The sequence below is a fragment of the Coffea arabica genome, chromosome 11e (genome assembly GCF_036785885.1).
Source record: "Coffea arabica cultivar ET-39 chromosome 11e, Coffea Arabica ET-39 HiFi, whole genome shotgun sequence".
In the NCBI taxonomy this organism is placed as follows: Eukaryota; Viridiplantae; Streptophyta; class Magnoliopsida; order Gentianales; family Rubiaceae; genus Coffea; species Coffea arabica.
In genome coordinates, this window is record NC_092331.1 from 41307467 (window position 1) to 41334420 (window position 26954).

Consider the following 26954-nt stretch of genomic DNA (forward strand, 5'->3'; position numbering starts at 1 on the left):
AAATGCTTGAATTGACGCTTAAAATGAATTTCGGTCTAGAAAAGCCACACTGCTTCGCAGGACGGGGTAGTTTAAAAGAATAAAGCGAAAGGAACATGGCGGGTGCGATCATACCAGCACTAATGCACCGGATCCCATCAGAACTCCGAAGTTAAGCGTGCTTGGGCGAGAGTAGTACTAGGATGGGTGACCCCCTGGGAAGTCCTCGTGTTGCACCCCTCTCTTTTTTGTTTCGAAATCCAAATTTCCTATTCGTTCTTTATCCTGTAGTAATTTAGCTCCGTCGGAACGATTGCTTAATATTTTGCTTCTTGTCGAAGCGTGAAGGAGGATCTGAAGGCGCGAGACAAATCAGGAACGGTACGGCTCGATCAAAGCCCGGATCGTCGCTCAAATTTGTCGGCGCAAATGTATCACCGCAACTAGGGGTGGCAATTTTCGACACGACCTGAAAACACGACACGAACCTAACACGAAATTAATGGGTTTGGGTTGAGGTTTCGGGAATTCGGGTTGGACCCAATGAACCCGAAAAGAAAACCGGTCGATTTCGGGTCAACCCGTGGTGACCTGATATGACCCGTTTACGAATTAAAAATAATTTAATAAACATAAAAATAATTTTATCTAACTAAACTAAGTTATTCTTTTTTTCAAAGGCATTAATTACTTAATCCTAAACGAATTTATTTAATTTGTGTGAAGTTGAAATTATTATACTTGGACAAATAATATATTATATTATTTTTCACTTTTGTATTGTTTTAATTTATTTTATATTTTGCTTGGGATAAAACACTTTTACGGTGTTTAATTTATTTTAGATTTGATTTGGAATCATTTATTTAAATTTTTATTACTTGATTATGTAATTAGTTTTGTGAGAAATTGATTTTATTAGAAATTACAGTGATAAATTAATAAATTAAAATTAAGTTTCGGGTCATTTCGGGTCGACCCGCCGCCCCGTAAACCTGAAATTTTCGGGTTCGGGTCAGCATACCTGACCCGTCACGGGTTGGCGGGTCGGGGTTCGGGTCAACAGATTTTCTGGCGGGTCTGTTGACCCGAACCCGACCCGCCAACCTGATTTGGACCCGAATTGCCACCCCTAACTGCAAGCGTGAAGGATTGATTTCATGATAATTTAGAGTTGCGGGATGAGGGAAAAAAACAGGGTGCAAATCAATAACAAAAAAAAATATAAAGTAAATAAATAAAAGGATAAGAGGAAAATGCTTGAATTGACGCTTAAAATGAATTTCGGTCTAGAAAAGCCACACTGCTTCGCAGGACGGGGTAGTTTAAAAGAATAAAGCGAAAGGAACATGGCGGGTGCGATCATACCAGCATTAATGCACCGGATCCCATCAGAACTCCGAAGTTAAGCGTGCTTGGGCGAGAGTAGTACTAGGATGGGTGACCCCCTGGGAAGTCCTCGTGTTGCACCCCTTTCTTTTTTGTTTCGAAATCCAAATTTCCTATTCGTTCTTTATCCTGTAGTAATTTAGCTCCGTCGGAACGATTGCTTAATATTTTGCTTCTTGTCAAAGCGTGAAGGAGGATCTGAAGGCGCGAGACAAATCAGGAACGGTACGGCTCGATCAAAGCCCGGATCGTCGCTCAAATTTGTCGGCGCAAATGTATCACCGCAACTAGGGGTGGCAATTTTCGACACGACACGAACCTAACACGAAATTAATGGGTTTGGGTTGAGGTTTCGGGAATTCGGGTCAGAATCGGGTTGGACCCGATGAACCCGAAAAGAAAACCGGTCGATTTCGGGCCAACCCGTGGTGACCTGATATGACCCGATATGACCCGTTTACGAATTAAAAATAATTTAATAAACATAAAAATAATTTTATCTAACTAAACTAAGTTATTCTTTTTTTCAAAGGCATTAATTACTTAATCCTAAACGAATTTATTTAATTTGTGTGAAGTTGAAATTATTATACTTGGACAAATAATATATTATATTATTTTTCACTTTTGTATTGTTTTAATTTATTTTATATTTTGCTTGGGATAAAACACTTTTACGGTGTTTAATTTATTTTAGATTTGATTTGGAATCATTTATTTAAATTTTTATTACTTGATTATGTAATTAGTTTTGTGAGAAATTGATTTTATTAGAAATTACAGTGATAAATTAATAAATTAAAATTAAGTTTCGGGTCATTTCGGGTCGACCCGCCGCCCCGTAAACCTGAAATTTTCGGGTTCGGGTCAGCATACCTGACCCGTCACGGGTTGGCGGGTCGGGGTTCGGGTCAACAGATTTTCTGGCGGGTCTGTTGACCCGAACCCGACCCGCCAACCTGATTTGGACCCGAATTGCCACCCCTAACTGCAAGCGTGAAGGATTGATTTCATGATAATTTAGAGTTGCGGGATGAGGGAAAAAAACAGGGTGCAAATCAATAACAAAAAAAAATATAAAGTAAATAAATAAAAGGATAAGAGGAAAATGCTTGAATTGACGCTTAAAATGAATTTCGGTCTAGAAAAGCCACACTGCTTCGCAGGACGGTGTAGTTTAAAAGAATAAAGCGAAAGGAACATGGCGGGTGCGATCATACCAGCATTAATGCACCGGATCCCATCAGAACTCCGAAGTTAAGCGTGCTTGGGCGAGAGTAGTACTAGGATGGGTGACCCCCTGGGAAGTCCTCGTGTTGCACCCCTTTCTTTTTTGTTTCGAAATCCAAATTTCCTATTCGTTCTTTATCCTGTAGTAATTTAGCTCCGTCGGAACGATTGCTTAATATTTTGCTTCTTGTCGAAGCGTGAAGGAGGATCTGAAGGCGCGAGACAAATCAGGAACGGTACGGCTCGATCAAAGCCCGGATCGTCGCTCAAATTTGTCGGCGCAAATGTATCACCGCAACTAGGGGTGGCAATTTTCGACACGACACGAACCTAACACGAAATTAATGGGTTTGGGTTGAGGTTTCGGGAATTCGGGTCAGAATCGGGTTGGACCCGATGAACCCGAAAAGAAAACCGGTCGATTTCGGGCCAACCCGTGGTGACCTGATATGACCCGATATGACCCGTTTACGAATTAAAAATAATTTAATAAACATAAAAATAATTTTATCTAACTAAACTAAGTTATTCTTTTTTTCAAAGGCATTAATTACTTAATCCTAAACGAATTTATTTAATTTGTGTGAAGTTGAAATTATTATACTTGGACAAATAATATATTATATTATTTTTCACTTTTGTATTGTTTTAATTTATTTTATATTTTGCTTGGGATAAAACACTTTTACGGTGTTTAATTTATTTTAGATTTGATTTGGAATCATTTATTTAAATTTTTATTACTTGATTATGTAATTAGTTTTGTGAGAAATTGATTTTATTAGAAATTACAGTGATAAATTAATAAATTAAAATTAAGTTTCGGGTCATTTCGGGTCGACCCGCCGCCCCGTAAACCTGAAATTTTCGGGTTCGGGTCAGCATACCTGACCCGTCACGGGTTGGCGGGTCGGGGTTCGGGTCAACAGATTTTCTGGCGGGTCTGTTGACCCGAACCCGACCCGCCAACCTGATTTGGACCCGAATTGCCACCCCTAACTGCAAGCGTGAAGGATTGATTTCATGATAATTTAGAGTTGCGGGATGAGGGAAAAAAACAGGGTGCAAATCAATAACAAAAAAAAATATAAAGTAAATAAATAAAAGGATAAGAGGAAAATGCTTGAATTGACGCTTAAAATGAATTTCGGTCTAGAAAAGCCACACTGCTTCGCAGGACGGGGTAGTTTAAAAGAATAAAGCGAAAGGAACATGGCGGGTGCGATCATACCAGCATTAATGCACCGGATCCCATCAGAACTCCGAAGTTAAGCGTGCTTGGGCGAGAGTAGTACTAGGATGGGTGACCCCCTGGGAAGTCCTCGTGTTGCACCCCTTTCTTTTTTGTTTCGAAATCCAAATTTCCTATTCGTTCTTTATCCTGTAGTAATTTAGCTCCGTCGGAACGATTGCTTAATATTTTGCTTCTTGTCGAAGCGTGAAGGAGGATCTGAAGGCGCGAGACAAATCAGGAACGGTACGGCTCGATCAAAGCCCGGATCGTCGCTCAAATTTGTCGGCGCAAATGTATCACCGCAACTAGGGGTGGCAATTTTCGACACGACCTGAAAACACGACACGAACCTAACACGAAATTAATGGGTTTGGGTTGAGGTTTCGGGAATTCGGGTCAGAATCGGGTTGGACCCGATGAACCCGAAAAGAAAACCGGTCGATTTCGGGTCAACCCGTGGTGACCTGATATGACCCGATATGACCCGTTTACGAATTAAAAATAATTTAATAAACATAAAAATAATTTTATCTAACTAAACTAAGTTATTCTTTTTTTCAAAGGCATTAATTACTTAATCCTAAACGAATTTATTTAATTTGTGTGAAGTTGAAATTATTATACTTGGACAAATAATATATTATATTATTTTTCACTTTTGTATTGTTTTAATTTATTTTATATTTTGCTTGGGATAAAACACTTTTACGGTGTTTAATTTATTTTAGATTTGATTTGGAATCATTTATTTAAATTTTTATTACTTGATTATGTAATTAGTTTTGTGAGAAATTGATTTTATTAGAAATTACAGTGATAAATTAATAAATTAAAATTAAGTTTCGGGTCATTTCGGGTCGACCCGCCGCCCCGTAAACCTGAAATTTTCGGTTTCGGGTCAGCATACCTGACCCGTCACGGGTTGGCGGGTCGGGGTTCGGGTCAACAGATTTTCTGGCGGGTCTGTTGACCCGAACCCGACCCGCCAACCTGATTTGGACCCGAATTGCCACCCCTAACTGCAAGCGTGAAGGATTGATTTCATGATAATTTAGAGTTGCGGGATGAGGGAAAAAAACAGGGTGCAAATCAATAACAAAAAAAAATATAAAGTAAATAAATAAAAGGATAAGAGGAAAATGCTTGAATTGACGCTTAAAATGAATTTCGGTCTAGAAAAGCCACACTGCTTCGCAGGACGGGGTAGTTTAAAAGAATAAAGCGAAAGGAACATGGCGGGTGCGATCATACCAGCACTAATGCACCGGATCCCATCAGAACTCCGAAGTTAAGCGTGCTTGGGCGAGAGTAGTACTAGGATGGGTGACCCCCTGGGAAGTCCTCGTGTTGCACCCCTCTCTTTTTTGTTTCGAAATCCAAATTTCCTATTCGTTCTTTATCCTGTAGTAATTTAGCTCCGTCGGAACGATTGCTTAATATTTTGCTTCTTGTCGAAGCGTGAAGGAGGATCTGAAGGCGCGAGACAAATCAGGAACGGTACGGCTCGATCAAAGCCCGGATCGTCGCTCAAATTTGTCGGCGCAAATGTATCACCGCAACTAGGGGTGGCAATTTTCGACACGACCTGAAAACACGACACGAACCTAACACGAAATTAATGGGTTTGGGTTGAGGTTTCGGGAATTCGGGTTGGACCCAATGAACCCGAAAAGAAAACCGGTCGATTTCGGGTCAACCCGTGGTGACCTGATATGACCCGTTTACGAATTAAAAATAATTTAATAAACATAAAAATAATTTTATCTAACTAAACTAAGTTATTCTTTTTTTCAAAGGCATTAATTACTTAATCCTAAACGAATTTATTTAATTTGTGTGAAGTTGAAATTATTATACTTGGACAAATAATATATTATATTATTTTTCACTTTTGTATTGTTTTAATTTATTTTATATTTTGCTTGGGATAAAACACTTTTACGGTGTTTAATTTATTTTAGATTTGATTTGGAATCATTTATTTAAATTTTTATTACTTGATTATGTAATTAGTTTTGTGAGAAATTGATTTTATTAGAAATTACAGTGATAAATTAATAAATTAAAATTAAGTTTCGGGTCATTTCGGGTCGACCCGCCGCCCCGTAAACCTGAAATTTTCGGGTTCGGGTCAGCATACCTGACCCGTCACGGGTTGGCGGGTCGGGGTTCGGGTCAACAGATTTTCTGGCGGGTCTGTTGACCCGAACCCGACCCGCCAACCTGATTTGGACCCGAATTGCCACCCCTAACTGCAAGCGTGAAGGATTGATTTCATGATAATTTAGAGTTGCGGGATGAGGGAAAAAAACAGGGTGCAAATCAATAACAAAAAAAAATATAAAGTAAATAAATAAAAGGATAAGAGGAAAATGCTTGAATTGACGCTTAAAATGAATTTCGGTCTAGAAAAGCCACACTGCTTCGCAGGACGGGGTAGTTTAAAAGAATAAAGCGAAAGGAACATGGCGGGTGCGATCATACCAGCATTAATGCACCGGATCCCATCAGAACTCCGAAGTTAAGCGTGCTTGGGCGAGAGTAGTACTAGGATGGGTGACCCCCTGGGAAGTCCTCGTGTTGCACCCCTTTCTTTTTTGTTTCGAAATCCAAATTTCCTATTCGTTCTTTATCCTGTAGTAATTTAGCTCCGTCGGAACGATTGCTTAATATTTTGCTTCTTGTCAAAGCGTGAAGGAGGATCTGAAGGCGCGAGACAAATCAGGAACGGTACGGCTCGATCAAAGCCCGGATCGTCGCTCAAATTTGTCGGCGCAAATGTATCACCGCAACTAGGGGTGGCAATTTTCGACACGACACGAACCTAACACGAAATTAATGGGTTTGGGTTGAGGTTTCGGGAATTCGGGTCAGAATCGGGTTGGACCCGATGAACCCGAAAAGAAAACCGGTCGATTTCGGGCCAACCCGTGGTGACCTGATATGACCCGATATGACCCGTTTACGAATTAAAAATAATTTAATAAACATAAAAATAATTTTATCTAACTAAACTAAGTTATTCTTTTTTTCAAAGGCATTAATTACTTAATCCTAAACGAATTTATTTAATTTGTGTGAAGTTGAAATTATTATACTTGGACAAATAATATATTATATTATTTTTCACTTTTGTATTGTTTTAATTTATTTTATATTTTGCTTGGGATAAAACACTTTTACGGTGTTTAATTTATTTTAGATTTGATTTGGAATCATTTATTTAAATTTTTATTACTTGATTATGTAATTAGTTTTGTGAGAAATTGATTTTATTAGAAATTACAGTGATAAATTAATAAATTAAAATTAAGTTTCGGGTCATTTCGGGTCGACCCGCCGCCCCGTAAACCTGAAATTTTCGGGTTCGGGTCAGCATACCTGACCCGTCACGGGTTGGCGGGTCGGGGTTCGGGTCAACAGATTTTCTGGCGGGTCTGTTGACCCGAACCCGACCCGCCAACCTGATTTGGACCCGAATTGCCACCCCTAACTGCAAGCGTGAAGGATTGATTTCATGATAATTTAGAGTTGCGGGATGAGGGAAAAAAACAGGGTGCAAATCAATAACAAAAAAAAATATAAAGTAAATAAATAAAAGGATAAGAGGAAAATGCTTGAATTGACGCTTAAAATGAATTTCGGTCTAGAAAAGCCACACTGCTTCGCAGGACGGTGTAGTTTAAAAGAATAAAGCGAAAGGAACATGGCGGGTGCGATCATACCAGCATTAATGCACCGGATCCCATCAGAACTCCGAAGTTAAGCGTGCTTGGGCGAGAGTAGTACTAGGATGGGTGACCCCCTGGGAAGTCCTCGTGTTGCACCCCTTTCTTTTTTGTTTCGAAATCCAAATTTCCTATTCGTTCTTTATCCTGTAGTAATTTAGCTCCGTCGGAACGATTGCTTAATATTTTGCTTCTTGTCGAAGCGTGAAGGAGGATCTGAAGGCGCGAGACAAATCAGGAACGGTACGGCTCGATCAAAGCCCGGATCGTCGCTCAAATTTGTCGGCGCAAATGTATCACCGCAACTAGGGGTGGCAATTTTCGACACGACACGAACCTAACACGAAATTAATGGGTTTGGGTTGAGGTTTCGGGAATTCGGGTCAGAATCGGGTTGGACCCGATGAACCCGAAAAGAAAACCGGTCGATTTCGGGCCAACCCGTGGTGACCTGATATGACCCGATATGACCCGTTTACGAATTAAAAATAATTTAATAAACATAAAAATAATTTTATCTAACTAAACTAAGTTATTCTTTTTTTCAAAGGCATTAATTACTTAATCCTAAACGAATTTATTTAATTTGTGTGAAGTTGAAATTATTATACTTGGACAAATAATATATTATATTATTTTTCACTTTTGTATTGTTTTAATTTATTTTATATTTTGCTTGGGATAAAACACTTTTACGGTGTTTAATTTATTTTAGATTTGATTTGGAATCATTTATTTAAATTTTTATTACTTGATTATGTAATTAGTTTTGTGAGAAATTGATTTTATTAGAAATTACAGTGATAAATTAATAAATTAAAATTAAGTTTCGGGTCATTTCGGGTCGACCCGCCGCCCCGTAAACCTGAAATTTTCGGGTTCGGGTCAGCATACCTGACCCGTCACGGGTTGGCGGGTCGGGGTTCGGGTCAACAGATTTTCTGGCGGGTCTGTTGACCCGAACCCGACCCGCCAACCTGATTTGGACCCGAATTGCCACCCCTAACTGCAAGCGTGAAGGATTGATTTCATGATAATTTAGAGTTGCGGGATGAGGGAAAAAAACAGGGTGCAAATCAATAACAAAAAAAAATATAAAGTAAATAAATAAAAGGATAAGAGGAAAATGCTTGAATTGACGCTTAAAATGAATTTCGGTCTAGAAAAGCCACACTGCTTCGCAGGACGGTGTAGTTTAAAAGAATAAAGCGAAAGGAACATGGCGGGTGCGATCATACCAGCACTAATGCACCGGATCCCATCAGAACTCCGAAGTTAAGCGTGCTTGGGCGAGAGTAGTACTAGGATGGGTGACCCCCTGGGATGTCCTCGTGTTGCATCCCTCTCTTTTTTGTTTCGAAATCCAAATTTCCTATTCGTTCTTTATCCTGTAGTAATTTAGCTCCGTCGGAACGATTGCTTAATATTTTGCTTCTTGTCGAAGCGTGAAGGAGGATCTGAAGGCGCGAGACAAATCAGGAACGGTACGCCTCGATCAAAGCCCGGATCGTCGCTCAAATTTGTCGGCGCAAATGTATCACCGCAACTAGGGGTGGCAATTTTCGACACGACCTGAAAACACGACACGAACCTAACACGAAATTAATGGGTTTGGGTTGAGGTTTCGGGAATTCGGGTCAGAATCGGGTTGGACCCGATGAACCCGAAAAGAAAACCGGTCGATTTCGGGTCAACCCGTGGTGACCTGATATGACCCGATATGACCCGTTTACGAATTAAAAATAATTTAATAAACATAAAAATAATTTTATCTAACTAAACTAAGTTATTCTTTTTTTCAAAGGCATTAATTACTTAATCCTAAACGAATTTATTTAATTTGTGTGAAGTTGAAATTATTATACTTGGACAAATAATATATTATATTATTTTTCACTTTTGTATTGTTTTAATTTATTTTATATTTTGCTTGGGATAAAACACTTTTACGGTGTTTAATTTATTTTAGATTTGATTTGGAATCATTTATTTGAATTTTTATTACTTGATTATGTAATTAGTTTTGTGAGAAATTGATTTTATTAGAAATTACAGTGATAAATTAATAAATTAAAATTAAGTTTCGGGTCATTTCGGGTCGACCCGCCACCCCGTAAACCTGAAATTTTCGGGTTCGGGTCAGCATACCTGACCCGTCACGGGTTGGCGGGTCGGGGTTCGGGTCAACAGATTTTCTGGCGGGTCTGTTGACCCGAACCCGACCCGCCAACCTGATTTGGACCCGAATTGCCACCCCTAACTGCAAGCGTGAAGGATTGATTTCATGATAATTTAGAGTTGCGGGATGAGGGAAAAAAACAGGGTGCAAATCCATAACAAAAAAAAATATAAAGTAAATAAATAAAAGGATAAGAGGAAAATGCTTGAATTGACGCTTAAAATGAATTTCGGTCTAGAAAAGCCACACTGCTTCGCAGGACGGGGTAGTTTAAAAGAATAAAGCGAAAGGAACATGGCGGGTGCGATCATACCAGCATTAATGCACCGGATCCCATCAGAACTCCGAAGTTAAGCGTGCTTGGGCGAGAGTAGTACTAGGATGGGTGACCCCCTGGGAAGTCCTCGTGTTGCACCCCTTTCTTTTTTGTTTCGAAATCCAAATTTCCTATTCGTTCTTTATCCTGTAGTAATTTAGCTCCGTCGGAACGATTGCTTAATATTTTGCTTCTTGTCAAAGCGTGAAGGAGGATCTGAAGGCGCGAGACAAATCAGGAACGGTACGGCTCGATCAAAGCCCGGATCGTCGCTCAAATTTGTCGGCGCAAATGTATCACCGCAACTAGGGGTGGCAATTTTCGACACGACACGAACCTAACACGAAATTAATGGGTTTGGGTTGAGGTTTCGGGAATTCGGGTCAGAATCGGGTTGGACCCGATGAACCCGAAAAGAAAACCGGTCGATTTCGGGCCAACCCGTGGTGACCTGATATGACCCGATATGACCCGTTTACGAATTAAAAATAATTTAATAAACATAAAAATAATTTTATCTAACTAAACTAAGTTATTCTTTTTTTCAAAGGCATTAATTACTTAATCCTAAACGAATTTATTTAATTTGTGTGAAGTTGAAATTATTATACTTGGACAAATAATATATTATATTATTTTTCACTTTTGTATTGTTTTAATTTATTTTATATTTTGCTTGGGATAAAACACTTTTACGGTGTTTAATTTATTTTAGATTTGATTTGGAATCATTTATTTAAATTTTTATTACTTGATTATGTAATTAGTTTTGTGAGAAATTGATTTTATTAGAAATTACAGTGATAAATTAATAAATTAAAATTAAGTTTCGGGTCATTTCGGGTCGACCCGCCGCCCCGTAAACCTGAAATTTTCGGGTTCGGGTCAGCATACCTGACCCGTCACGGGTTGGCGGGTCGGGGTTCGGGTCAACAGATTTTCTGGCGGGTCTGTTGACCCGAACCCGACCCGCCAACCTGATTTGGACCCGAATTGCCACCCCTAACTGCAAGCGTGAAGGATTGATTTCATGATAATTTAGAGTTGCGGGATGAGGGAAAAAAACAGGGTGCAAATCAATAACAAAAAAAAATATAAAGTAAATAAATAAAAGGATAAGAGGAAAATGCTTGAATTGACGCTTAAAATGAATTTCGGTCTAGAAAAGCCACACTGCTTCGCAGGACGGGGTAGTTTAAAAGAATAACGCGAAAGGAACATGGCGGGTGCGATCATACCAGCACTAATGCACCGGATCCCATCAGAACTCCGAAGTTAAGCGTGCTTGGGCGAGAGTAGTACTAGGATGGGTGACCCCCTGGGAAGTCCTCGTGTTGCACCCCTCTCTTTTTTGTTTCGAAATCCAAATTTCCTATTCGTTCTTTATCCTGTAGTAATTTAGCTCCGTCGGAACGATTGCTTAATATTTTGCTTCTTGTCGAAGCGTGAAGGAGGATCTGAAGGCGCGAGACAAATCAGGAACGGTACGGCTCGATCAAAGCCCGGATCGTCGCTCAAATTTGTCGGCGCAAATGTATCACCGCAACTAGGGGTGGCAATTTTCGACACGACCTGAAAACACGACACGAACCTAACACGAAATTAATGGGTTTGGGTTGAGGTTTCGGGAATTCGGGTCAGAATCGGGTTGGACCCGATGAACCCGAAAAGAAAACCGGTCGATTTCGGGTCAACCCGTGGTGACCTGATATGACCCGTTTACGAATTAAAAATAATTTAATAAACATAAAAATAATTTTATCTAACTAAACTAAGTTATTCTTTTTTTCAAAGGCATTAATTACTTAATCCTAAACGAATTTATTTAATTTGTGTGAAGTTGAAATTATTATACTTGGACAAATAATATATTATATTATTTTTCACTTTTGCATTGTTTTAATTTATTTTATATTTTGCTTGGGATAAAACACTTTTACGGTGTTTAATTTATTTTAGATTTGATTTGGAATCATTTATTTAAATTTTTATTACTTGATTATGTAATTAGTTTTGTGAGAAATTGATTTTATTAGAAATTACAGTGATAAATTAATAAATTAAAATTAAGTTTCGGGTCATTTCGGGTCGACCCGCCGCCCCGTAAACCTGAAATTTTCGGGTTCGGGTCAGCATACCTGACCCGTCACGGGTTGGCGGGTCGGGGTTCGGGTCAACAGATTTTCTGGCGGGTCTGTTGACCCGAACCCGACCCGCCAACCTGATTTGGACCCGAATTGCCACCCCTAACTGCAAGCGTGAAGGATTGATTTCATGATAATTTAGAGTTGCGGGATGAGGGAAAAAAACAGGGTGCAAATCAATAACAAAAAAAAATATAAAGTAAATAAATAAAAGGATAAGAGGAAAATGCTTGAATTGACGCTTAAAATGAATTTCGGTCTAGAAAAGCCACACTGCTTCGCAGGACGGGGTAGTTTAAAAGAATAAAGCGAAAGGAACATGGCGGGTGCGATCATACCAGCATTAATGCACCGGATCCCATCAGAACTCCGAAGTTAAGCGTGCTTGGGCGAGAGTAGTACTAGGATGGGTGACCCCCTGGGAAGTCCTCGTGTTGCACCCCTTTCTTTTTTGTTTCGAAATCCAAATTTCCTATTCGTTCTTTATCCTGTAGTAATTTAGCTCCGTCGGAACGATTGCTTAATATTTTGCTTCTTGTCGAAGCGTGAAGGAGGATCTGAAGGCGCGAGACAAATCAGGAACGGTACGGCTCGATCAAAGCCCGGATCGTCGCTCAAATTTGTCGGCGCAAATGTATCACCGCAACTAGGGGTGGCAATTTTCGACACGACACGAACCTAACACGAAATTAATGGGTTTGGGTTGAGGTTTCGGGAATTCGGGTCAGAATCGGGTTGGACCCGATGAACCCGAAAAGAAAACCGGTCGATTTCGGGCCAACCCGTGGTGACCTGATATGACCCGATATGACCCGTTTACGAATTAAAAATAATTTAATAAACATAAAAATAATTTTATCTAACTAAACTAAGTTATTCTTTTTTTCAAAGGCATTAATTACTTAATCCTAAACGAATTTATTTAATTTGTGTGAAGTTGAAATTATTATACTTGGACAAATAATATATTATATTATTTTTCACTTTTGTATTGTTTTAATTTATTTTATATTTTGCTTGGGATAAAACACTTTTACGGTGTTTAATTTATTTTAGATTTGATTTGGAATCATTTATTTAAATTTTTATTACTTGATTATGTAATTAGTTTTGTGAGAAATTGATTTTATTAGAAATTACAGTGATAAATTAATAAATTAAAATTAAGTTTCGGGTCATTTCGGGTCGACCCGCCGCCCCGTAAACCTGAAATTTTCGGGTTCGGGTCAGCATACCTGACCCGTCACGGGTTGGCGGGTCGGGGTTCGGGTCAACAGATTTTCTGGCGGGTCTGTTGACCCGAACCCGACCCGCCAACCTGATTTGGACCCGAATTGCCACCCCTAACTGCAAGCGTGAAGGATTGATTTCATGATAATTTAGAGTTGCGGGATGAGGGAAAAAAACAGGGTGCAAATCAATAACAAAAAAAAATATAAAGTAAATAAATAAAAGGATAAGAGGAAAATGCTTGAATTGACGCTTAAAATGAATTTCGGTCTAGAAAAGCCACACTGCTTCGCAGGACGGTGTAGTTTAAAAGAATAAAGCGAAAGGAACATGGCGGGTGCGATCATACCAGCACTAATGCACCGGATCCCATCAGAACTCCGAAGTTAAGCGTGCTTGGGCGAGAGTAGTACTAGGATGGGTGACCCCCTGGGATGTCCTCGTGTTGCATCCCTCTCTTTTTTGTTTCGAAATCCAAATTTCCTATTCGTTCTTTATCCTGTAGTAATTTAGCTCCGTCGGAACGATTGCTTAATATTTTGCTTCTTGTCGAAGCGTGAAGGAGGATCTGAAGGCGCGAGACAAATCAGGAACGATACGCCTCGATCAAAGCCCGGATCGTCGCTCAAATTTGTCGGCGCAAATGTATCACCGCAACTAGGGGTGGCAATTTTCGACACGACCTGAAAACACGACACGAACCTAACACGAAATTAATGGGTTTGGGTTGAGGTTTCGGGAATTCGGGTCAGAATCGGGTTGGACCCGATGAACCCGAAAAGAAAACCGGTCGATTTCGGGTCAACCCGTGGTGACCTGATATGACCCGATATGACCCGTTTACGAATTAAAAATAATTTAATAAACATAAAAATAATTTTATCTAACTAAACTAAGTTATTCTTTTTTTCAAAGGCATTAATTACTTAATCCTAAACGAATTTATTTAATTTGTGTGAAGTTGAAATTATTATACTTGGACAAATAATATATTATATTATTTTTCACTTTTGTATTGTTTTAATTTATTTTATATTTTGCTTGGGATAAAACACTTTTACGGTGTTTAATTTATTTTAGATTTGATTTGGAATCATTTATTTGAATTTTTATTACTTGATTATGTAATTAGTTTTGTGAGAAATTGATTTTATTAGAAATTACAGTGATAAATTAATAAATTAAAATTAAGTTTCGGGTCATTTCGGGTCGACCCGCCACCCCCGTAAACCTGAAATTTTCGGGTTCGGGTCAGCATACCTGACCCGTCACGGGTTGGCGGGTCGGGGTTCGGGTCAACAGATTTTCTGGCGGGTCTGTTGACCCGAACCCGACCCGCCAACCTGATTTGGACCCGAATTGCCACCCCTAACTGCAAGCGTGAAGGATTGATTTCATGATAATTTAGAGTTGCGGGATGAGGGAAAAAAACAGGGTGCAAATCCATAACAAAAAAAAATATAAAGTAAATAAATAAAAGGATAAGAGGAAAATGCTTGAATTGACGCTTAAAATGAATTTCGGTCTAGAAAAGCCACACTGCTTCGCAGGACGGGGTAGTTTAAAAGAATAAAGCGAAAGGAACATGGCGGGTGCGATCATACCAGCATTAATGCACCGGATCCCATCAGAACTCCGAAGTTAAGCGTGCTTGGGCGAGAGTAGTACTAGGATGGGTGACCCCCTGGGAAGTCCTCGTGTTGCACCCCTTTCTTTTTTGTTTCGAAATCCAAATTTCCTATTCGTTCTTTATCCTGTAGTAATTTAGCTCCGTCGGAACGATTGCTTAATATTTTGCTTCTTGTCAAAGCGTGAAGGAGGATCTGAAGGCGCGAGACAAATCAGGAACGGTACGGCTCGATCAAAGCCCGGATCGTCGCTCAAATTTGTCGGCGCAAATGTATCACCGCAACTAGGGGTGGCAATTTTCGACACGACACGAACCTAACACGAAATTAATGGGTTTGGGTTGAGGTTTCGGGAATTCGGGTCAGAATCGGGTTGGACCCGATGAACCCGAAAAGAAAACCGGTCGATTTCGGGCCAACCCGTGGTGACCTGATATGACCCGATATGACCCGTTTACGAATTAAAAATAATTTAATAAACATAAAAATAATTTTATCTAACTAAACTAAGTTATTCTTTTTTTCAAAGGCATTAATTACTTAATCCTAAACGAATTTATTTAATTTGTGTGAAGTTGAAATTATTATACTTGGACAAATAATATATTATATTATTTTTCACTTTTGTATTGTTTTAATTTATTTTATATTTTGCTTGGGATAAAACACTTTTACGGTGTTTAATTTATTTTAGATTTGATTTGGAATCATTTATTTAAATTTTTATTACTTGATTATGTAATTAGTTTTGTGAGAAATTGATTTTATTAGAAATTACAGTGATAAATTAATAAATTAAAATTAAGTTTCGGGTCATTTCGGGTCGACCCGCCGCCCCGTAAACCTGAAATTTTCGGGTTCGGGTCAGCATACCTGACCCGTCACGGGTTGGCGGGTCGGGGTTCGGGTCAACAGATTTTCTGGCGGGTCTGTTGACCCGAACCCGACCCGCCAACCTGATTTGGACCCGAATTGCCACCCCTAACTGCAAGCGTGAAGGATTGATTTCATGATAATTTAGAGTTGCGGGATGAGGGAAAAAAACAGGGTGCAAATCAATAACAAAAAAAAATATAAAGTAAATAAATAAAAGGATAAGAGGAAAATGCTTGAATTGACGCTTAAAATGAATTTCGGTCTAGAAAAGCCACACTGCTTCGCAGGACGGGGTAGTTTAAAAGAATAACGCGAAAGGAACATGGCGGGTGCGATCATACCAGCACTAATGCACCGGATCCCATCAGAACTCCGAAGTTAAGCGTGCTTGGGCGAGAGTAGTACTAGGATGGGTGACCCCCTGGGAAGTCCTCGTGTTGCACCCCTCTCTTTTTTGTTTCGAAATCCAAATTTCCTATTCGTTCTTTATCCTGTAGTAATTTAGCTCCGTCGGAACGATTGCTTAATATTTTGCTTCTTGTCGAAGCGTGAAGGAGGATCTGAAGGCGCGAGACAAATCAGGAACGGTACGGCTCGATCAAAGCCCGGATCGTCGCTCAAATTTGTCGGCGCAAATGTATCACCGCAACTAGGGGTGGCAATTTTCGACACGACACGAACCTAACACGAAATTAATGGGTTTGGGTTGAGGTTTCGGGAATTCGGGTCAGAATCGGGTTGGACCCGATGAACCCGAAAAGAAAACCGGTCGATTTCGGGTCAACCCGTGGTGACCTGATATGACCCGTTTACGAATTAAAAATAATTTAATAAACATAAAAATAATTTTATCTAACTAAACTAAGTTATTCTTTTTTTCAAAGGCATTAATTACTTAATCCTAAACGAATTTATTTAATTTGTGTGAAGTTGAAATTATTATACTTGGACAAATAATATATTATATTATTTTTCACTTTTGTATTGTTTTAATTTATTTTATATTTTGCTTGGGATAAAACACTTTTACGGTGTTTAATTTATTTTAGATTTGATTTGGAATCATTTATTTAAATTTTTATTACTTGATTATGTAATTAGTTTTGTGAGAAATTGATTTTATTAGAAATTACAGTGATAAATTAATAAATTAAAATTAAGTTTCGGGTCATTTCGGGTCGACCCGCCGCCCCGTAAACCTGAAATTTTCGGGTTCGGGTCAGCATACCTGACCCGTCACGGGTTGGCGGGTCGGGGTTCGGGTCAACAGATTTTCTGGCGGGTCTGTTGACCCGAACCCGACCCGCCAACCTGATTTGGACCCGAATTGCCACCCCTAACTGCAAGCGTGAAGGATTGATTTCATGATAATTTAGAGTTGCGGGATGAGGGAAAAAAACAGGGTGCAAATCAATAACAAAAAAAAATATAAAGTAAATAAATAAAAGGATAAGAGGAAAATGCTTGAATTGACGCTTAAAATGAATTTCGGTCTAGAAAAGCCACACTGCTTCGCAGGACGGGGTAGTTTAAAAGAATAACGCGAAAGGAACATGGCGGGTGCGATCATACCAGCACTAATGCACCGGATCCCATCAGAACTCCGAAGTTAAGCGTGCTTGGGCGAGAGTAGTACTAGGATGGGTGACCCCCTGGGAAGTCCTCGTGTTGCACCCCTCTCTTTTTTGTTTCGAAATCCAAATTTCCTATTCGTTCTTTATCCTGTAGTAATTTAGCTCCGTCGGAACGATTGATTAATATTTTGCTTCTTGTCGAAGCGTGAAGGAGGATCTGAAGGCGCGAGACAAATCAGGAACGGTACGGCTCGATCAAAGCCCGGATCGTCGCTCAAATTTGTCGGCGCAAATGTATCACCGCAACTAGGGGTGGCAATTTTCGACACGACCTGAAAACACGACACGAACCTAACACGAAATTAATGGGTTTGGGTTGAGGTTTCGGGAATTCGGGTCAGAATCGGGTTGGACCCGATGAACCCGAAAAGAAAACCGGTCGATTTCGGGTCAACCCGTGGTGACCTGATATGACCCGTTTACGAATTAAAAATAATTTAATAAACATAAAAATAATTTTATCTAACTAAACTAAGTTATTCTTTTTTTCAAAGGCATTAATTACTTAATCCTAAACGAATTTATTTAATTTGTGTGAAGTTGAAATTATTATACTTGGACAAATAATATATTATATTATTTTTCACTTTTGCATTGTTTTAATTTATTTTATATTTTGCTTGGGATAAAACACTTTTACGGTGTTTAATTTATTTTAGATTTGATTTGGAATCATTTATTTAAATTTTTATTACTTGATTATGTAATTAGTTTTGTGAGAAATTGATTTTATTAGAAATTACAGTGATAAATTAATAAATTAAAATTAAGTTTCGGGTCATTTCGGGTCGACCCGCCGCCCCGTAAACCTGAAATTTTCGGGTTCGGGTCAGCATACCTGACCCGTCACGGGTTGGCGGGTCGGGGTTCGGGTCAACAGATTTTCTGGCGGGTCTGTTGACCCGAACCCGACCCGCCAACCTGATTTGGACCCGAATTGCCACCCCTAACTGCAAGCGTGAAGGATTGATTTCATGATAATTTAGAGTTGCGGGATGAGGGAAAAAAACAGGGTGCAAATCAATAACAAAAAAAAATATAAAGTAAATAAATAAAAGGATAAGAGGAAAATGCTTGAATTGACGCTTAAAATGAATTTCGGTCTAGAAAAGCCACACTGCTTCGCAGGACGGGGTAGTTTAAAAGAATAAAGCGAAAGGAACATGGCGGGTGCGATCATACCAGCATTAATGCACCGGATCCCATCAGAACTCCGAAGTTAAGCGTGCTTGGGCGAGAGTAGTACTAGGATGGGTGACCCCCTGGGAAGTCCTCGTGTTGCACCCCTTTCTTTTTTGTTTCGAAATCCAAATTTCCTATTCGTTCTTTATCCTGTAGTAATTTAGCTCCGTCGGAACGATTGCTTAATATTTTGCTTCTTGTCGAAGCGTGAAGGAGGATCTGAAGGCGCGAGACAAATCAGGAACGGTACGGCTCGATCAAAGCCCGGATCGTCGCTCAAATTTGTCGGCGCAAATGTATCACCGCAACTAGGGGTGGCAATTTTCGACACGACCTGAAAACACGACACGAACCTAACACGAAATTAATGGGTTTGGGTTGAGGTTTCGGGAATTCGGGTCAGAATCGGGTTGGACCCGATGAACCCGAAAAGAAAACCGGTCGATTTCGGGTCAACCCGTGGTGACCTGATATGACCCGATATGACCCGTTTACGAATTAAAAATAATTTAATAAACATAAAAATAATTTTATCTAACTAAACTAAGTTATTCTTTTTTTCAAAGGCATTAATTACTTAATCCTAAACGAATTTATTTAATTTGTGTGAAGTTGAAATTATTATACTTGGACAAATAATATATTATATTATTTTTCACTTTTGTATTGTTTTAATTTATTTTATATTTTGCTTGGGATAAAACACTTTTACGGTGTTTAATTTATTTTAGATTTGATTTGGAATCATTTATTTAAATTTTTATTACTTGATTATGTAATTAGTTTTGTGAGAAATTGATTTTATTAGAAATTACAGTGATAAATTAATAAATTAAAATTAAGTTTCGGGTCATTTCGGGTCGACCCGCCGCCCCGTAAACCTGAAATTTTCGGTTTCGGGTCAGCATACCTGACCCGTCACGGGTTGGCGGGTCGGGGTTCGGGTCAACAGATTTTCTGGCGGGTCTGTTGACCCGAACCCGACCCGCCAACCTGATTTGGACCCGAATTGCCACCCCTAACTGCAAGCGTGAAGGATTGATTTCATGATAATTTAGAGTTGCGGGATGAGGGAAAAAAACAGGGTGCAAATCAATAACAAAAAAAAATATAAAGTAAATAAATAAAAGGATAAGAGGAAAATGCTTGAATTGACGCTTAAAATGAATTTCGGTCTAGAAAAGCCACACTGCTTCGCAGGACGGGGTAGTTTAAAAGAATAAAGCGAAAGGAACATGGCGGGTGCGATCATACCAGCACTAATGCACCGGATCCCATCAGAACTCCGAAGTTAAGCGTGCTTGGGCGAGAGTAGTACTAGGATGGGTGACCCCCTGGGAAGTCCTCGTGTTGCACCCCTCTCTTTTTTGTTTCGAAATCCAAATTTCCTATTCGTTCTTTATCCTGTAGTAATTTAGCTCCGTCGGAACGATTGCTTAATATTTTGCTTCTTGTCGAAGCGTGAAGGAGGATCTGAAGGCGCGAGACAAATCAGGAACGGTACGGCTCGATCAAAGCCCGGATCGTCGCTCAAATTTGTCGGCGCAAATGTATCACCGCAACTAGGGGTGGCAATTTTCGACACGACCTGAAAACACGACACGAACCTAACACGAAATTAATGGGTTTGGGTTGAGGTTTCGGGAATTCGGGTCAGAATCGGGTTGGACCCGATGAACCCGAAAAGAAAACCGGTCGATTTCGGGTCAACCCGTGGTGACCTGATATGACCCGATATGACCCGTTTACGAATTAAAAATAATTTAATAAACATAAAAATAATTTTATCTAACTAAACTAAGTTATTCTTTTTTTCAAAGGCATTAATTACTTAATCCTAAACGAATTTATTTAATTTGTGTGAAGTTGAAATTATTATACTTGGACAAATAATATATTATATTATTTTTCACTTTTGTATTGTTTTAATTTATTTTATATTTTGCTTGGGATAAAACACTTTTACGGTGTTTAATTTATTTTAGATTTGATTTGGAATCATTTATTTAAATTTTTATTACTTGATTATGTAATTAGTTTTGTGAGAAATTGATTTTATTAGAAATTACAGTGATAAATTAATAAATTAAAATTAAGTTTCGGGTCATTTCGGGTCGACCCGCCGCCCCGTAAACCTGAAATTTTCGGGTTCGGGTCAGCATACCTGACCCGTCACGGGTTGGCGGGTCGGGGTTCGGGTCAACAGATTTTCTGGCGGGTCTGTTGACCCGAACCCGACCCGCCAACCTGATTTGGACCCGAATTGCCACCCCTAACTGCAAGCGTGAAGGATTGATTTCATGATAATTTAGAGTTGCGGGATGAGGGAAAAAAACAGGGTGCAAATCAATAACAAAAAAAAATATAAAGTAAATAAATAAAAGGATAAGAGGAAAATGCTTGAATTGACGCTTAAAATGAATTTCGGTCTAGAAAAGCCACACTGCTTCGCAGGACGGGGTAGTTTAAAAGAATAAAGCGAAAGGAACATGGCGGGTGCGATCATACCAGCACTAATGCACCGGATCCCATCAGAACTCCGAAGTTAAGCGTGCTTGGGCGAGAGTAGTACTAGGATGGGTGACCCCCTGGGAAGTCCTCGTGTTGCACCCCTCTCTTTTTTGTTTCGAAATCCAAATTTCCTATTCGTTCTTTATCCTGTAGTAATTTAGCTCCGTCGGAACGATTGCTTAATATTTTGCTTCTTGTCGAAGCGTGAAGGAGGATCTGAAGGCGCGAGACAAATCAGGAACGGTACGGCTCGATCAAAGCCCGGATCGTCGCTCAAATTTGTCGGCGCAAATGTATCACCGCAACTAGGGGTGGCAATTTTCGACACGACCTGAAAACACGACACGAACCTAACACGAAATTAATGGGTTTGGGTTGAGGTTTCGGGAATTCGGGTTGGACCCAATGAACCCGAAAAGAAAACCGGTCGATTTCGGGTCAACCCGTGGTGACCTGATATGACCCGTTTACGAATTAAAAATAATTTAATAAACATAAAAATAATTTTATCTAACTAAACTAAGTTATTCTTTTTTTCAAAGGCATTAATTACTTAATCCTAAACGAATTTATTTAATTTGTGTGAAGTTGAAATTATTATACTTGGACAAATAATATATTATATTATTTTTCACTTTTGTATTGTTTTAATTTATTTTATATTTTGCTTGGGATAAAACACTTTTACGGTGTTTAATTTATTTTAGATTTGATTTGGAATCATTTATTTAAATTTTTATTACTTGATTATGTAATTAGTTTTGTGAGAAATTGATTTTATTAGAAATTACAGTGATAAATTAATAAATTAAAATTAAGTTTCGGGTCATTTCGGGTCGACCCGCCGCCCCGTAAACCTGAAATTTTCGGGTTCGGGTCAGCATACCTGACCCGTCACGGGTTGGCGGGTCGGGGTTCGGGTCAACAGATTTTCTGGCGGGTCTGTTGACCCGAACCCGACCCGCCAACCTGATTTGGACCCGAATTGCCACCCCTAACTGCAAGCGTGAAGGATTGATTTCATGATAATTTAGAGTTGCGGGATGAGGGAAAAAAACAGGGTGCAAATCAATAACAAAAAAAAATATAAAGTAAATAAATAAAAGGATAAGAGGAAAATGCTTGAATTGACGCTTAAAATGAATTTCGGTCTAGAAAAGCCACACTGCTTCGCAGGACGGGGTAGTTTAAAAGAATAAAGCGAAAGGAACATGGCGGGTGCGATCATACCAGCATTAATGCACCGGATCCCATCAGAACTCCGAAGTTAAGCGTGCTTGGGCGAGAGTAGTACTAGGATGGGTGACCCCCTGGGAAGTCCTCGTGTTGCACCCCTTTCTTTTTTGTTTCGAAATCCAAATTTCCTATTCGTTCTTTATCCTGTAGTAATTTAGCTCCGTCGGAACGATTGCTTAATATTTTGCTTCTTGTCAAAGCGTGAAGGAGGATCTGAAGGCGCGAGACAAATCAGGAACGGTACGGCTCGATCAAAGCCCGGATCGTCGCTCAAATTTGTCGGCGCAAATGTATCACCGCAACTAGGGGTGGCAATTTTCGACACGACACGAACCTAACACGAAATTAATGGGTTTGGGTTGAGGTTTCGGGAATTCGGGTCAGAATCGGGTTGGACCCGATGAACCCGAAAAGAAAACCGGTCGATTTCGGGCCAACCCGTGGTGACCTGATATGACCCGATATGACCCGTTTACGAATTAAAAATAATTTAATAAACATAAAAATAATTTTATCTAACTAAACTAAGTTATTCTTTTTTTCAAAGGCATTAATTACTTAATCCTAAACGAATTTATTTAATTTGTGTGAAGTTGAAATTATTATACTTGGACAAATAATATATTATATTATTTTTCACTTTTGTATTGTTTTAATTTATTTTATATTTTGCTTGGGATAAAACACTTTTACGGTGTTTAATTTATTTTAGATTTGATTTGGAATCATTTATTTAAATTTTTATTACTTGATTATGTAATTAGTTTTGTGAGAAATTGATTTTATTAGAAATTACAGTGATAAATTAATAAATTAAAATTAAGTTTCGGGTCATTTCGGGTCGACCCGCCGCCCCGTAAACCTGAAATTTTCGGGTTCGGGTCAGCATACCTGACCCGTCACGGGTTGGCGGGTCGGGGTTCGGGTCAACAGATTTTCTGGCGGGTCTGTTGACCCGAACCCGACCCGCCAACCTGATTTGGACCCGAATTGCCACCCCTAACTGCAAGCGTGAAGGATTGATTTCATGATAATTTAGAGTTGCGGGATGAGGGAAAAAAACAGGGTGCAAATCAATAACAAAAAAAAATATAAAGTAAATAAATAAAAGGATAAGAGGAAAATGCTTGAATTGACGCTTAAAATGAATTTCGGTCTAGAAAAGCCACACTGCTTCGCAGGACGGTGTAGTTTAAAAGAATAAAGCGAAAGGAACATGGCGGGTGCGATCATACCAGCATTAATGCACCGGATCCCATCAGAACTCCGAAGTTAAGCGTGCTTGGGCGAGAGTAGTACTAGGATGGGTGACCCCCTGGGAAGTCCTCGTGTTGCACCCCTTTCTTTTTTGTTTCGAAATCCAAATTTCCTATTCGTTCTTTATCCTGTAGTAATTTAGCTCCGTCGGAACGATTGCTTAATATTTTGCTTCTTGTCGAAGCGTGAAGGAGGATCTGAAGGCGCGAGACAAATCAGGAACGGTACGGCTCGATCAAAGCCCGGATCGTCGCTCAAATTTGTCGGCGCAAATGTATCACCGCAACTAGGGGTGGCAATTTTCGACACGACACGAACCTAACACGAAATTAATGGGTTTGGGTTGAGGTTTCGGGAATTCGGGTCAGAATCGGGTTGGACCCGATGAACCCGAAAAGAAAACCGGTCGATTTCGGGCCAACCCGTGGTGACCTGATATGACCCGATATGACCCGTTTACGAATTAAAAATAATTTAATAAACATAAAAATAATTTTATCTAACTAAACTAAGTTATTCTTTTTTTCAAAGGCATTAATTACTTAATCCTAAACGAATTTATTTAATTTGTGTGAAGTTGAAATTATTATACTTGGACAAATAATATATTATATTATTTTTCACTTTTGTATTGTTTTAATTTATTTTATATTTTGCTTGGGATAAAACACTTTTACGGTGTTTAATTTATTTTAGATTTGATTTGGAATCATTTATTTAAATTTTTATTACTTGATTATGTAATTAGTTTTGTGAGAAATTGATTTTATTAGAAATTACAGTGATAAATTAATAAATTAAAATTAAGTTTCGGGTCATTTCGGGTCGACCCGCCGCCCCGTAAACCTGAAATTTTCGGGTTCGGGTCAGCATACCTGACCCGTCACGGGTTGGCGGGTCGGGGTTCGGGTCAACAGATTTTCTGGCGGGTCTGTTGACCCGAACCCGACCCGCCAACCTGATTTGGACCCGAATTGCCACCCCTAACTGCAAGCGTGAAGGATTGATTTCATGATAATTTAGAGTTGCGGGATGAGGGAAAAAAACAGGGTGCAAATCAATAACAAAAAAAAATATAAAGTAAATAAATAAAAGGATAAGAGGAAAATGCTTGAATTGACGCTTAAAATGAATTTCGGTCTAGAAAAGCCACACTGCTTCGCAGGACGGGGTAGTTTAAAAGAATAAAGCGAAAGGAACATGGCGGGTGCGATCATACCAGCACTAATGCACCGGATCCCATCAGAACTCCGAAGTTAAGCGTGCTTGGGCGAGAGTAGTACTAGGATGGGTGACCCCCTGGGAAGTCCTCGTGTTGCACCCCTCTCTTTTTTGTTTCGAAATCCAAATTTCCTATTCGTTCTTTATCCTGTAGTAATTTAGCTCCGTCGGAACGATTGCTTAATATTTTGCTTCTTGTCGAAGCGTGAAGGAGGATCTGAAGGCGCGAGACAAATCAGGAACGGTACGGCTCGATCAAAGCCCGGATCGTCGCTCAAATTTGTCGGCGCAAATGTATCACCGCAACTAGGGGTGGCAATTTTCGACACGACCTGAAAACACGACACGAACCTAACACGAAATTAATGGGTTTGGGTTGAGGTTTCGGGAATTCGGGTCAGAATCGGGTTGGACCCGATGAACCCGAAAAGAAAACCGGTCGATTTCGGGTCAACCCGTGGTGACCTGATATGACCCGATATGACCCGTTTACGAATTAAAAATAATTTAATAAACATAAAAATAATTTTATCTAACTAAACTAAGTTATTCTTTTTTTCAAAGGCATTAATTACTTAATCCTAAACGAATTTATTTAATTTGTGTGAAGTTGAAATTATTATACTTGGACAAATAATATATTATATTATTTTTCACTTTTGTATTGTTTTAATTTATTTTATATTTTGCTTGGGATAAAACACTTTTACGGTGTTTAATTTATTTTAGATTTGATTTGGAATCATTTATTTGAATTTTTATTACTTGATTATGTAATTAGTTTTGTGAGAAATTGATTTTATTAGAAATTACAGTGATAAATTAATAAATTAAAATTAAGTTTCGGGTCATTTCGGGTCGACCCGCCACCCCGTAAACCTGAAATTTTCGGGTTCGGGTCAGCATACCTGACCCGTCACGGGTTGGCGGGTCGGGGTTCGGGTCAACAGATTTTCTGGCGGGTCTGTTGACCCGAACCCGACCCGCCAACCTGATTTGGACCCGAATTGCCACCCCTAACTGCAAGCGTGAAGGATTGATTTCATGATAATTTAGAGTTGCGGGATGAGGGAAAAAAACAGGGTGCAAATCCATAACAAAAAAAAATATAAAGTAAATAAATAAAAGGATAAGAGGAAAATGCTTGAATTGACGCTTAAAATGAATTTCGGTCTAGAAAAGCCACACTGCTTCGCAGGACGGGGTAGTTTAAAAGAATAAAGCGAAAGGAACATGGCGGGTGCGATCATACCAGCATTAATGCACCGGATCCCATCAGAACTCCGAAGTTAAGCGTGCTTGGGCGAGAGTAGTACTAGGATGGGTGACCCCCTGGGAAGTCCTCGTGTTGCACCCCTTTCTTTTTTGTTTCGAAATCCAAATTTCCTATTCGTTCTTTATCCTGTAGTAATTTAGCTCCGTCGGAACGATTGCTTAATATTTTGCTTCTTGTCAAAGCGTGAAGGAGGATCTGAAGGCGCGAGACAAATCAGGAACGGTACGGCTCGATCAAAGCCCGGATCGTCGCTCAAATTTGTCGGCGCAAATGTATCACCGCAACTAGGGGTGGCAATTTTCGACACGACACGAACCTAACACGAAATTAATGGGTTTGGGTTGAGGTTTCGGGAATTCGGGTCAGAATCGGGTTGGACCCGATGAACCCGAAAAGAAAACCGGTCGATTTCGGGCCAACCCGTGGTGACCTGATATGACCTGATATGACCCGTTTACGAATTAAAAATAATTTAATAAACATAAAAATAATTTTATCTAACTAAACTAAGTTATTCTTTTTTTCAAAGGCATTAATTACTTAATCCTAAACGAATTTATTTAATTTGTGTGAAGTTGAAATTATTATACTTGGACAAATAATATATTATATTATTTTTCACTTTTGTATTGTTTTAATTTATTTTATATTTTGCTTGGGATAAAACACTTTTACGGTGTTTAATTTATTTTAGATTTGATTTG

The 26954-nt window shown here is 39.3% G+C and overlaps 22 non-coding genes across 22 annotated transcripts; all 22 read left to right on the top strand.

Moving 5' to 3' along the window:
* Positions 1-100: 100 nt before the first annotated feature.
* LOC140028963 (5S ribosomal RNA) lies at positions 101-219 on the top strand. Its single transcript, XR_011832868.1, has one exon. It is a non-coding gene; the product is annotated as a 5S ribosomal RNA (ribosomal RNA).
* Positions 220-1333: 1114 nt separating this feature from the next.
* On the top strand, positions 1334-1452 carry LOC140030379 (5S ribosomal RNA). The gene has a single exon (XR_011834293.1). It is a non-coding gene; the product is annotated as a 5S ribosomal RNA (ribosomal RNA).
* Positions 1453-2574: 1122 nt separating this feature from the next.
* On the top strand, positions 2575-2693 carry LOC140030380 (5S ribosomal RNA). Its single transcript, XR_011834294.1, has one exon. It is a non-coding gene; the product is annotated as a 5S ribosomal RNA (ribosomal RNA).
* Positions 2694-3815: 1122 nt separating this feature from the next.
* Positions 3816-3934, top strand: LOC140030381 (5S ribosomal RNA). The gene has a single exon (XR_011834295.1). It is a non-coding gene; the product is annotated as a 5S ribosomal RNA (ribosomal RNA).
* Positions 3935-5069: 1135 nt separating this feature from the next.
* Positions 5070-5188, top strand: LOC140028964 (5S ribosomal RNA). Its single transcript, XR_011832869.1, has one exon. It is a non-coding gene; the product is annotated as a 5S ribosomal RNA (ribosomal RNA).
* A 1114-nt stretch (positions 5189-6302) lies between these two features.
* On the top strand, positions 6303-6421 carry LOC140030383 (5S ribosomal RNA). Its single transcript, XR_011834297.1, has one exon. It is a non-coding gene; the product is annotated as a 5S ribosomal RNA (ribosomal RNA).
* Positions 6422-7543: 1122 nt separating this feature from the next.
* LOC140030384 (5S ribosomal RNA) lies at positions 7544-7662 on the top strand. The gene has a single exon (XR_011834298.1). It is a non-coding gene; the product is annotated as a 5S ribosomal RNA (ribosomal RNA).
* A 1122-nt stretch (positions 7663-8784) lies between these two features.
* Positions 8785-8903, top strand: LOC140031519 (5S ribosomal RNA). Its single transcript, XR_011835441.1, has one exon. It is a non-coding gene; the product is annotated as a 5S ribosomal RNA (ribosomal RNA).
* A 1135-nt stretch (positions 8904-10038) lies between these two features.
* LOC140030385 (5S ribosomal RNA) lies at positions 10039-10157 on the top strand. The gene has a single exon (XR_011834299.1). It is a non-coding gene; the product is annotated as a 5S ribosomal RNA (ribosomal RNA).
* A 1122-nt stretch (positions 10158-11279) lies between these two features.
* LOC140028965 (5S ribosomal RNA) lies at positions 11280-11398 on the top strand. Its single transcript, XR_011832870.1, has one exon. It is a non-coding gene; the product is annotated as a 5S ribosomal RNA (ribosomal RNA).
* A 1125-nt stretch (positions 11399-12523) lies between these two features.
* On the top strand, positions 12524-12642 carry LOC140030386 (5S ribosomal RNA). Its single transcript, XR_011834300.1, has one exon. It is a non-coding gene; the product is annotated as a 5S ribosomal RNA (ribosomal RNA).
* A 1122-nt stretch (positions 12643-13764) lies between these two features.
* Positions 13765-13883, top strand: LOC140031521 (5S ribosomal RNA). Its single transcript, XR_011835443.1, has one exon. It is a non-coding gene; the product is annotated as a 5S ribosomal RNA (ribosomal RNA).
* Positions 13884-15019: 1136 nt separating this feature from the next.
* Positions 15020-15138, top strand: LOC140030387 (5S ribosomal RNA). Its single transcript, XR_011834301.1, has one exon. It is a non-coding gene; the product is annotated as a 5S ribosomal RNA (ribosomal RNA).
* Positions 15139-16260: 1122 nt separating this feature from the next.
* On the top strand, positions 16261-16379 carry LOC140028966 (5S ribosomal RNA). The gene has a single exon (XR_011832871.1). It is a non-coding gene; the product is annotated as a 5S ribosomal RNA (ribosomal RNA).
* Positions 16380-17491: 1112 nt separating this feature from the next.
* Positions 17492-17610, top strand: LOC140028967 (5S ribosomal RNA). The gene has a single exon (XR_011832872.1). It is a non-coding gene; the product is annotated as a 5S ribosomal RNA (ribosomal RNA).
* Positions 17611-18735: 1125 nt separating this feature from the next.
* On the top strand, positions 18736-18854 carry LOC140030388 (5S ribosomal RNA). Its single transcript, XR_011834302.1, has one exon. It is a non-coding gene; the product is annotated as a 5S ribosomal RNA (ribosomal RNA).
* Positions 18855-19989: 1135 nt separating this feature from the next.
* On the top strand, positions 19990-20108 carry LOC140028968 (5S ribosomal RNA). The gene has a single exon (XR_011832873.1). It is a non-coding gene; the product is annotated as a 5S ribosomal RNA (ribosomal RNA).
* Positions 20109-21243: 1135 nt separating this feature from the next.
* LOC140028969 (5S ribosomal RNA) lies at positions 21244-21362 on the top strand. Its single transcript, XR_011832874.1, has one exon. It is a non-coding gene; the product is annotated as a 5S ribosomal RNA (ribosomal RNA).
* A 1114-nt stretch (positions 21363-22476) lies between these two features.
* Positions 22477-22595, top strand: LOC140030389 (5S ribosomal RNA). The gene has a single exon (XR_011834303.1). It is a non-coding gene; the product is annotated as a 5S ribosomal RNA (ribosomal RNA).
* Positions 22596-23717: 1122 nt separating this feature from the next.
* Positions 23718-23836, top strand: LOC140030390 (5S ribosomal RNA). Its single transcript, XR_011834304.1, has one exon. It is a non-coding gene; the product is annotated as a 5S ribosomal RNA (ribosomal RNA).
* Positions 23837-24958: 1122 nt separating this feature from the next.
* LOC140028970 (5S ribosomal RNA) lies at positions 24959-25077 on the top strand. Its single transcript, XR_011832875.1, has one exon. It is a non-coding gene; the product is annotated as a 5S ribosomal RNA (ribosomal RNA).
* A 1135-nt stretch (positions 25078-26212) lies between these two features.
* Positions 26213-26331, top strand: LOC140030391 (5S ribosomal RNA). The gene has a single exon (XR_011834305.1). It is a non-coding gene; the product is annotated as a 5S ribosomal RNA (ribosomal RNA).
* The last annotated feature ends 623 nt before the right edge of the window (positions 26332-26954 follow it).